The sequence below is a fragment of the Trachypithecus francoisi genome, unplaced genomic scaffold (genome assembly GCF_009764315.1).
Source record: "Trachypithecus francoisi isolate TF-2019V2 unplaced genomic scaffold, Tfra_2.0 Lachesis_group7, whole genome shotgun sequence".
NCBI lineage: Eukaryota > Metazoa > Chordata > Mammalia > Primates > Cercopithecidae > Trachypithecus > Trachypithecus francoisi.
In genome coordinates, this window is record NW_022681472.1 from 53,135,699 (window position 1) to 53,144,699 (window position 9,001).

Consider the following 9,001-nt stretch of genomic DNA (forward strand, 5'->3'; position numbering starts at 1 on the left):
CCCAAATGAACAATGAAGAAAATGTATGTTTCAAATATTGCATTAGACATACCTATGCTCAAAAAATTATGTTTATCTAAAATTCTGATTTAACTGGGTGTCCCATATTTAACTAGGTTGTACTGAACAACGATGACATTTCTTACCTTTCCCTGAGGCTAGGTAAGACCTTGTGACAAAATTCTGGCCAAAGGGATGTAGATAAAAGTGTTCTTAAAAGCAAATAATATGCCCTCTCCCTTTCTTCTTCCTGCTTGCGTGCTGGGATGTGAAGGTAATTCAGGAACTCCAGCAGCCATTTTGGACCATGAAGGGATCTTGGGAATGGAAGCCATTCGTGGTACAACAACATGCTAGAAGGAGTCTGGCCCCTGGTCTAGAAGATGAGTGAAAAATAAACTTCTACCTTATTGAAGTCACTGCTATTTTGGTTTTTTTCTGCTACTTGCCGCTGCAGCTAATAGTACCTACTACACTACATCTTCTCATTCTCAGTTAACCTTGAAAGGCACATTATTCATATTTTGGCAAATAGAATCCTGAGGCTGAGAGGAGCAACTTGGTCAAGGTGGTCACATATTAATCACTGAGTCATATTTTGAAACCCAGTCTATGCGAATGGTATCCTGGGCTCTTATTTTTCTACAATACATTACTTCTCTGGGTAATCTTTTTTATCAAATTCCTAAGGTTTTGTAGTATAATATTAAATTTGCTTCTGCATGTCTGCTATCTAAAGCATTTAGCCTTCTCCCTCACCAAAAATACAGAACGAGACATTTCTGCTGTCAATGTTATAGGATCTAAAACTCCATCCCTAGATCTGATATTTGAGAGATCTGCACCAAACCACACATTATTTATTTACTTGTTTCCTTTGGGGTTGCTAAAGAAATGTTTCTAGTCTGTATTAGTTCCCTGCAAAAATGTCTTAAGTGAGTTATGATTCAGTATGAAGCGCTCGCTTTTATAGAACATCAGTATGAAAAGGTCTATTTGTCTGTAGCTTTTCAAACTTACTGGGTTGTTCGTTGTTCCTTGTAAAAGAGAATTTTCATGCAATAAATTTCACACTGAATTTAATGTCAGAAAAAAAAATTTTCAATATCTATTCAGGCATAATTCTTTGTTTGTTTGTTTTTATTTTTGTCAAATATCAAGAGAATAAGAGAGCTTAATAGTTACTTTTTTGCTTTGGTTTCTAGGAATCTTGGAGTTAAATCTCATGTTTATTTGTGGTCATTCAATCATTCCAGCTACTAAAATATTTATTTCTGATTTTTTTCTTTTTTAAAATCAATTTTTTCTTTTTCTCCAACAGTTTTTTTCTTGTCTCTATGTTTCCATTTTAAGATACATTTTTATTATAACTGACTACCTCAAATCTGCCTTCATTTATTTCACAAATGCTTATTCATTGCCTCCTTTGCATACCATACTTGCCTGAAAGAAGGTAAGCTGCAAGCTATAAATTCCTAACTGAGCCTTTGCTTGTAACTCATGAATACTATTTTCTTTTGAAATGGCCCTACAAATCTCTACCAAATAACTTCTTCCAGAATTAGATGAAGATCAACAGTAAACCCAATATTTTCCAAAATTTACATTCTTTCCTCTGTTTTAAAAACCAATATATTAGCCCCATCATTCCAGTCTTCTGACAGAAAGCACGTAGCAGTCACAAGTTTCAGGTACCATTAATAGGACCAATGCGAGAGAAAACTGTGGAGGGAGCAGCGTTCTGACAGCGCCATCTCTTTTGCAAGTGGGGCTTTGCTCTGGGTTCCTGAACACTGAGTACTTCTGGGCCCTCTTTTCACCCTCTTCTAGCTACCAACCCTCTTCTCAAAGGATGTCACAGGCATTCATTATAGCTTTGTGTGGATGTCACTCTTTTCTCCCCCAGGGGGAATGGCATCTTAGCCCTTATAGCAAATTAGGAAGTGAAGGGCTTCCTCCCCATTAGAGGAATTGTATGCACTGTTGAATAGGTTTGAAGAAGGGGGAGGGGCCAGGTGCGGTGGCTCAAGCCTGTAATCCCAGCACTTTGGGAGGCTGAGACGAGCAGATCACAAGGTCAAGAGATCAAGACCATCCTGGCCAACATGGTGAAACCCCATCACTACTAAAAATACAAAAAATTAGCCAGGCGTGATGACAGGCTACTCGGGAGGCTGAGGCAGGAGAATTGCTTGAACCCAGGAGATGGAGGTTTCAGTGAACCAAGATTGTGCCACTGTACTCCAGCCTGGGTGACAGAGTGAGACTCCATCTCAAAGAAAAAACAAAAACAAAAAAAAGAATGGGGAGGAAGGGTGAAAAGCAAGACTTGAGGGCTTTGGAGACAGTAAGAAGCTGGGGCCTTCCTGGTGTCTCTGAAGTGGCCGTGCAGTCGGTATCCACATGCCTGCTCGTCCTGCCCAGCAAACTACCTGGCAGGTGCATGTCTCCATGGTGATGCAGCCCATTCTGTCAAATATTACTGAGCTTTCAATGGGTGGAAAAAACAGCCAAGCAGAAAATTTGAGCCTTTCTGCTAGATCAGGGAGGCAGAATTGGAATTTTGATTTTCTTGCCACCTCCCCCCACCGTTAGAAATGGTTGACCTCATCATCTAGGATAGCCTGAGCTTTCTGCTCTTTCAAGCTGAAAAGAGAGACCAGCAATGGTCCATATTCCTAGAGAATCTGTTTGGCTCCTCCATGACATTCCCCTCCCTCACACGTGGGGTTTCCCCTCTGCCCACAGTCTCTTCTTGGAGGAGGCTCCTGATCCAGTCCCCTCTGGCCTCACAGAGGGAAATCATGTGCAGTGATTCACAGACATTATGGCTCACAAACCCCTTTCACATGCTCCGCGAGGTAGGTTTATGACCTCTGCATTCCTGCTGAGGAAACGAGCTCAAGAAAATTTAGTGGCTTGTATAAGATTTACAAAAAATGAGAAAGCAGAGCTGGGACTAACAGGTCATAGCTCTCACTCCAAGACAAGAGTTATTTTCAGTTCTCTTCAGGGAATGTGTCTGCTGAGAGCCAAGCAGGTTGGCCTCCTCTCAGAAGCCTCCTGCTAGCAGATGCTCAGCCCCCTTTCCTTCACTCCCCCAGTGCTTTGCTCACACCTCTTCCATTCTAGGTGGCTGTGGATGTGACTCTGTTCCTAGGCTGTGAGTCTGTCAATGGCAGGGACAATGTCTGATTCAACTCCAACCACCACATGCCTACCACCATGAATGTCAAATGAAGGAATGAACTCGGGGCTAGACCCTTACTGCTGTCATGCCAACATAAGGAGAGTACTCTAGTCCTTGTGGCACTCTGTACAGAACAAAAAAAAAAATCATTTTTTGACACAGTCATCCCCACTGTACCATTGCTGTGTTCCTTGAATAAAGGAGCAGGCTTTAGGTGCTGTGGGGCATTTTAGTGGGAAAGATTTAAGGCCCTGGAATAATAGCTGCCTCATCAAGTCCACATCAGAAAATCAAACAAACCAGAATATGGTCTTTTCTTCTGTTTTTGTCTTAACGGTTTTGGAATTGTGGTCAGTGGAAACAGCATAGTTTGCAGTAAAAATATTCCTGGCTAGCCAAGTGACACATCTGGTTAGTCAACGACAAGGAAGAGAACAAACTCTTTCATTTCTCAGCAGCTCAGGAGAAGGCAACTGGGTGGGTCTGCTCATGAGAATGTTTGTGAAGTGTCATTTGAGAAACTCTAGCAGAGCGAGGATGGTGAATTTCATAACTAAAATCACGAATCAGGTCCAGAATAAAGTTTGGATAATTTTATAAAATTGTGAAGTAGATGAGATCCTACATGAGGACAATTATTCTGTCCCTCCCCTGCTCTTCAGGACAAGACTGAAATCATCCTAGAAAATTTACTATCTTTTTAAAAATCTCTAGAATAGGAATTTCTTAAAACCTTCCTGGATGAGCCTTTTAAATACCTCACAATCTTTATGGGAAGAAAAGTTTTCCTTCTTTCTAACCCAAATCCTTCTTGCTGAAATTCAAATCCATTCCCTCTTGTTTGAGGATCAGCCAACCATATAATGCCTTGATCAATTTGCGTCAATATATGCAATAAACTTATTGGTTTTTTAAGATGTGTAAAGTACACCTATTAGAACTCTTTGTTGCAAATAAATACCCAACTTACAGTAACTAAAACCATAAAAGAAATTACTCGATCCCCATAAGTGAAAAGTTAAGTTGAGTCTTGGCATATTAATAATATCAATAAGGGCCTGGTTTATTTCCTGTTATCTGATCTGCTTACCACAGTGTCAGAGTCATCCTGAAACTATTTCCCTCGTGGTGGCAAAATAGCTGCAGCAGTTCTGCACCTCGCAGGCTTACACCACACCATCCCTTCTGCTATAGTTTGGATGTTTGTCCCCTCCAAGCCTCATGTTGAAATGTGATCCACAATGCTAGAGGTAGGGGCTAATAGGAGGTGTTGCAATCATGGGGGCGGATCCCTCATGAATAGATGAATGCCCTCCCTCAAGGGCGAGTGTGTTCTTACTCTATTAGTTCCCTCAAGAGCTGGTTGTTTAAAAAGAACACAGCACCTCCCCATGTTCTCTCTTATTTCCTCTCTCATTATGAGATCTCTGCACAGGCCAGGTCCCCTTTACCATCCGCCATGAGTAGAAGCAGCCTGAGGTCCTCATCATATGCCCATGCCCAATCTTTAACTTTTCAGCCATCAGAATCATGAGCCAAATAAACCTTTTTTTTCTCTGTATAAATGACCTAGCCTCAAATATTCTGTTATCACAACACAAATGAACTAAGACACCTTCCAAGCAACAGGTGCTAAAATTACCCCAATGAGACTTGCTTGGGTTATGTATCCTCACTTGACCCAGGAAATGTAATATACTTGATTGGTTTGATTTAATCAGGGTTCACCCCAGACCTGGTAATAGGGGGTCAGCTTTCCAGCAGCACTTGGGCTTAGTGGGAAAGAAGACGAAAAGGAATTGAAATCTTGGTACTGTTGCAAAGGGGATGGGTAAGATGGACAACTGAATACTCGGTAATTGTGCAAACAGAAATGCACCTAAGATTGAAAAGCATGGTATGATTTGTTTTGCATGTAAAACATCTCCCCAGACCTGTGGCTTGTCCACTTAGAGATGGGTTTTATAATCCTCATATGTCAATGTTTCCCACCCTTCCCTGATGAGAATCACTTGGAGCATTTGTTAAAGCCATAGCTTCTTAGGTTCCTCCCTTGGAGCTTCTATTCGATGGGTCTTGGATAGGGCCTGGGAAATTTTTAATTCAAAACATTCTCTAGGTGATGCTTATGAGACCAGTCCCATCCACAACCAATTCCAGTGCATGTTCCTTCTACTCCTAAAAGCAGGGCAGGTACACTGTGGCTGCAAAGATTTTCGGGGTGAGGAGGGCATGCTCAAATCATGGCAGTTCAGTCTAAACAAGATTTTAGGAAGGTCTTTTCAGACTTGGTCATTGTGAGTATTGGTCATGAGTCTGTAAGTGGTGAAGAAAATAGTTGCTAATCCTTACTGAGTACTTAATCTGTGAAGGATGCTGAGCTGAGTGCTTTGCATGAATTATCTTCTATAACTGATGCATTTCTTTCTCTGGAGGATTTTTAGGTAAAGCAGGGACTCTCAACCTTCTAAATCATTCTTATTAAGCATTGACACCCTTATCATGTATAAAAATCAAGATTTCCCACAATAACCATTTTATTTTTATATCCATTATTCAGAAAATATATAATATCAAGAAGTGACTTTTGTCAAAGTTTTCTTTTTTTGAAATTATGGAAACCAGCATGAGCTACCATGATCAATTTTTAATGTATTGGAAAGACTTCTAGGATACTCAAAGGCAATGCTAGGAGGTAAAAGCCAGAGCCAGAGAGCAGTCAGGGTCTGACTGTGCACTGCCTCAGTTTCTATTTCATGTACTCACAACACTCTTTTCCTCCAGCATCCCTGCTTCCCATGCTGAATTGGGGTGAAGAGGAGGTGGTACCATCCCACAGTTCCCGGTTACATATTATCACAGGGCCACTCAACTGCACCAAAAAGCTATCTTTGAATTCCAATTTCAAGTTTCTAAAAGGGAGAAACTTGAAGTTGGCTGAGCTTAGGCAAGGCGTCTGCCCTGGATCCAATTCCCTGAGACTGGGGAAAAGGGGCTCATGTGGCACAAACATGGGCCAGGAATCAGGGGCCGGTTTCTACTGGGGGAAGGAGCTTAGTTCTCACAGAAAAGAAGTCTTTGAAAGTTGAAGAGAAGCCTCCCACAAAGCTGTTGATACAACGACCGTGAATCAATAGCTCTTGGATTTTTATTTTATTCATCCCAGAAGCATCTGGAAACATTTGAAAAATTGTGGTGCTAGATGTGCTCGTGGCTTCCTAGACCTACTGCAGTAACCCTTCAGCCCTCCCAGGGTCCAAGGCCAGCACATGGGAGCCAGTGTGTTAGAGGAACAGGAATAAATCAGGTGATTCTTAGGAGTCCTTCGCCTCTCTGGTTATATCCTTGGAAAGAAATGGGGGACAGAATGCTTCACCTGCTAGAAGTGATTGCATGAAGAACAACAGATTTCCTCCCTGGCCTCCCCCAGGGCCCTCCCTGCCCGGCCTGCCTCAGAGCAGGCCCAGCCACTGAGCCTGCCTAGCTGGTAGTAACATTTCAGTCTTTGCTGGCAGCTGACTGCCTACTTCCTGGCAGCTCCAAACTGCAGGAGACTAATAAAACAAGCCCTAACGAATGGATGGCACTGCAGTAATAGTGAATGCTCAGATTTATTCTCGTTGATAATTTCAGTGGAGTAGGCCAAAGGGACTCTCATCAGTATAACTAGGAGATAAAATTCTGATGAATGAAGTAATACCTTGTTGCTTAAGGAAGAGTACATAATTAAGAGGACTGTTGACCCTAATTGAAATGATGTTGCCAAGGTAAGTCAAATAGCACTTCTGGACCAGAGAGGTAGTTTTCTGCCCAGGGCAGACTCTTCTACAAGCAGAGCAGCTAACTTTGATTCTGATAACGTTAAGAAATGAGCTTTGTTAAGGGGGCTTTTAAACCTGGATATGGAGCTAGATCTGAAGACTGCTAAGTGCAAGATGCTACCTTATATAAGCCTCCTGGCTAAGAGGAAGGGACCAAGATAGAATCCAGGTGCCTGCCCATCCCAGGCCTCCACTCAGGGTCTACAGTTGCTCTTTTGAGGGTCCGGGGGAACAGGGCCAGGTGGAGACTTTCAGAGAAAGTTTGCATAAAAAAATATAACCTTCCCACAACACATAATTTAAAATATAGTAGCAAATCTTAAAATTAATTCAAGGAATGCTAAGATGTACTGATTTTTTTCCACCATGAGGACTTTGATGTGTCTTTTAGAAATATCTAATTCTTTCTTTTAAAGGTCTGGGACACATCTTAAGCATATTTCAGGGCTCCTCTTGGGTAAACGGTGATGAGTCAGAGAAAGAGGCAGGTCCGATAACCAACACACCTGAGTTCCAACCCTGGTTCTGCATCTCAAGCAGCTCTGGGACCTTGGGCAAGTCACTTAACCTTCCTGGCTCTCAGAAAAGTCATTCAGAAAATGGTAGCTCCTCAATAGGCAGCGGACAGAATCAAATGAAATGTCAAAGTGCTTTGTAAACTTAGAAACACTGTACAAACATAAAAGGAGGGCTCTGTCACTGGAGCATTCATTATGCACGGGCCTGAAATACGGTATGGCACAAGATGGTGAAAGGTTTCATATCTCAAAAATACTCACAGATCTGTCCCTACTCCAAACCTCGTACAATTAACACAAGCACTTCTTCTTGCCAGAAGCACAGGTCTGTTCCTTCCCGATGGTCTGATACCCACAATATCTGGCCTTATTTGCAAATGCTGTGCAAATATATGGCAAAATGAAATTGCAAATCTGGTAATAAATGGAGGGATTTCATGAGGTCAGTGAAAGTGATGTTGGAGGCTGTGTTAATTCAGGCAGCTAAGCCACTGACCAAGAAGTATGGGCAGAGGTAGCCAACTCCCAAATAATGAAAGAAAAATAGTAAGGTTAGTGATGCTTCAAAAAAAGATTTTAATATCAAAGACTTAAAAGAAGCTCTTGCAGAAAATAATAAAAATTCAAAATACTTGAATTTTATAAAAAATTTCTTTTGGGGATTGTGCTACAAAAGTTAAATGTGAAGAATTTGGTATAGACAATCATAGATTTGTTGGAAAATTTTCACATATAAAGTTTATTGTATTCATTCTTTAAGAATTAGCTGATAGTTGATATTACAACTTAAATTTTGTTCAACATAAAATAAGCTTATTTTATAGTTTTTAGTTTTATTTTCTAGGCAAAATCATAAACAAAACATTTGTTGTGCTTTTTTGTTTGTTTATTTTTTGCTTTTGGGTTTTGTTGTTGTTTTTGCTATTTACCACAATCTTTTTGGTCAATGTTTTAGGTGGAGTCACTTTCAAGTGACTTTTATTTCTTGTGATATGAACTAGTCTCAGATAATAAGGAATCTTTATAGTTATTTAAGTATTATTGCTGATTTTATTATTTCCCAGTACTCTTCAGTGGAAATGGTGTTGACAGTCTCCTCAAGCCCAAGAGAGGGAAAGGAATGAACTCCCAAGCCTTTTGGAAATGCAAAGATCCAAGAGCTGCTCTTTCAGAGAGAAAGCCAACATGGCTTGGAAACCATACAGCGAGAAATGAGCCCAATTTTCTAGAAAGGTCTGACATTGGCATGCCAGGCCGGTGCAGGGTGCTCTGGGAGAGAAGCGTGGCAGAGACTGGACTGCCAGGGCCTCTGTACCCCACCGACCACTGGCTGGACTAGGCCGCTCCGACTTGCCAGGCAAAACGCACATCTCCGTCCTCTCCAATGGCTCCATTTCTCCCTCCCCAAAACTGAGGGGGATCAAACCTTAATTAAAAGAGTTGAAGTTTCAGGACGCCCTTGATAGAACCTT

The 9,001-nt window shown here is 41.4% G+C and overlaps 1 long non-coding RNA gene across 1 annotated transcript in view; it reads right to left on the reverse strand.

Moving 5' to 3' along the window:
* LOC117079569 overlaps positions 1-9,001 on the reverse strand; it is a 526,295-nt gene that overhangs the window by 321,821 nt on the left and 195,473 nt on the right. The gene's annotated exons all lie outside the window — the stretch shown is intronic.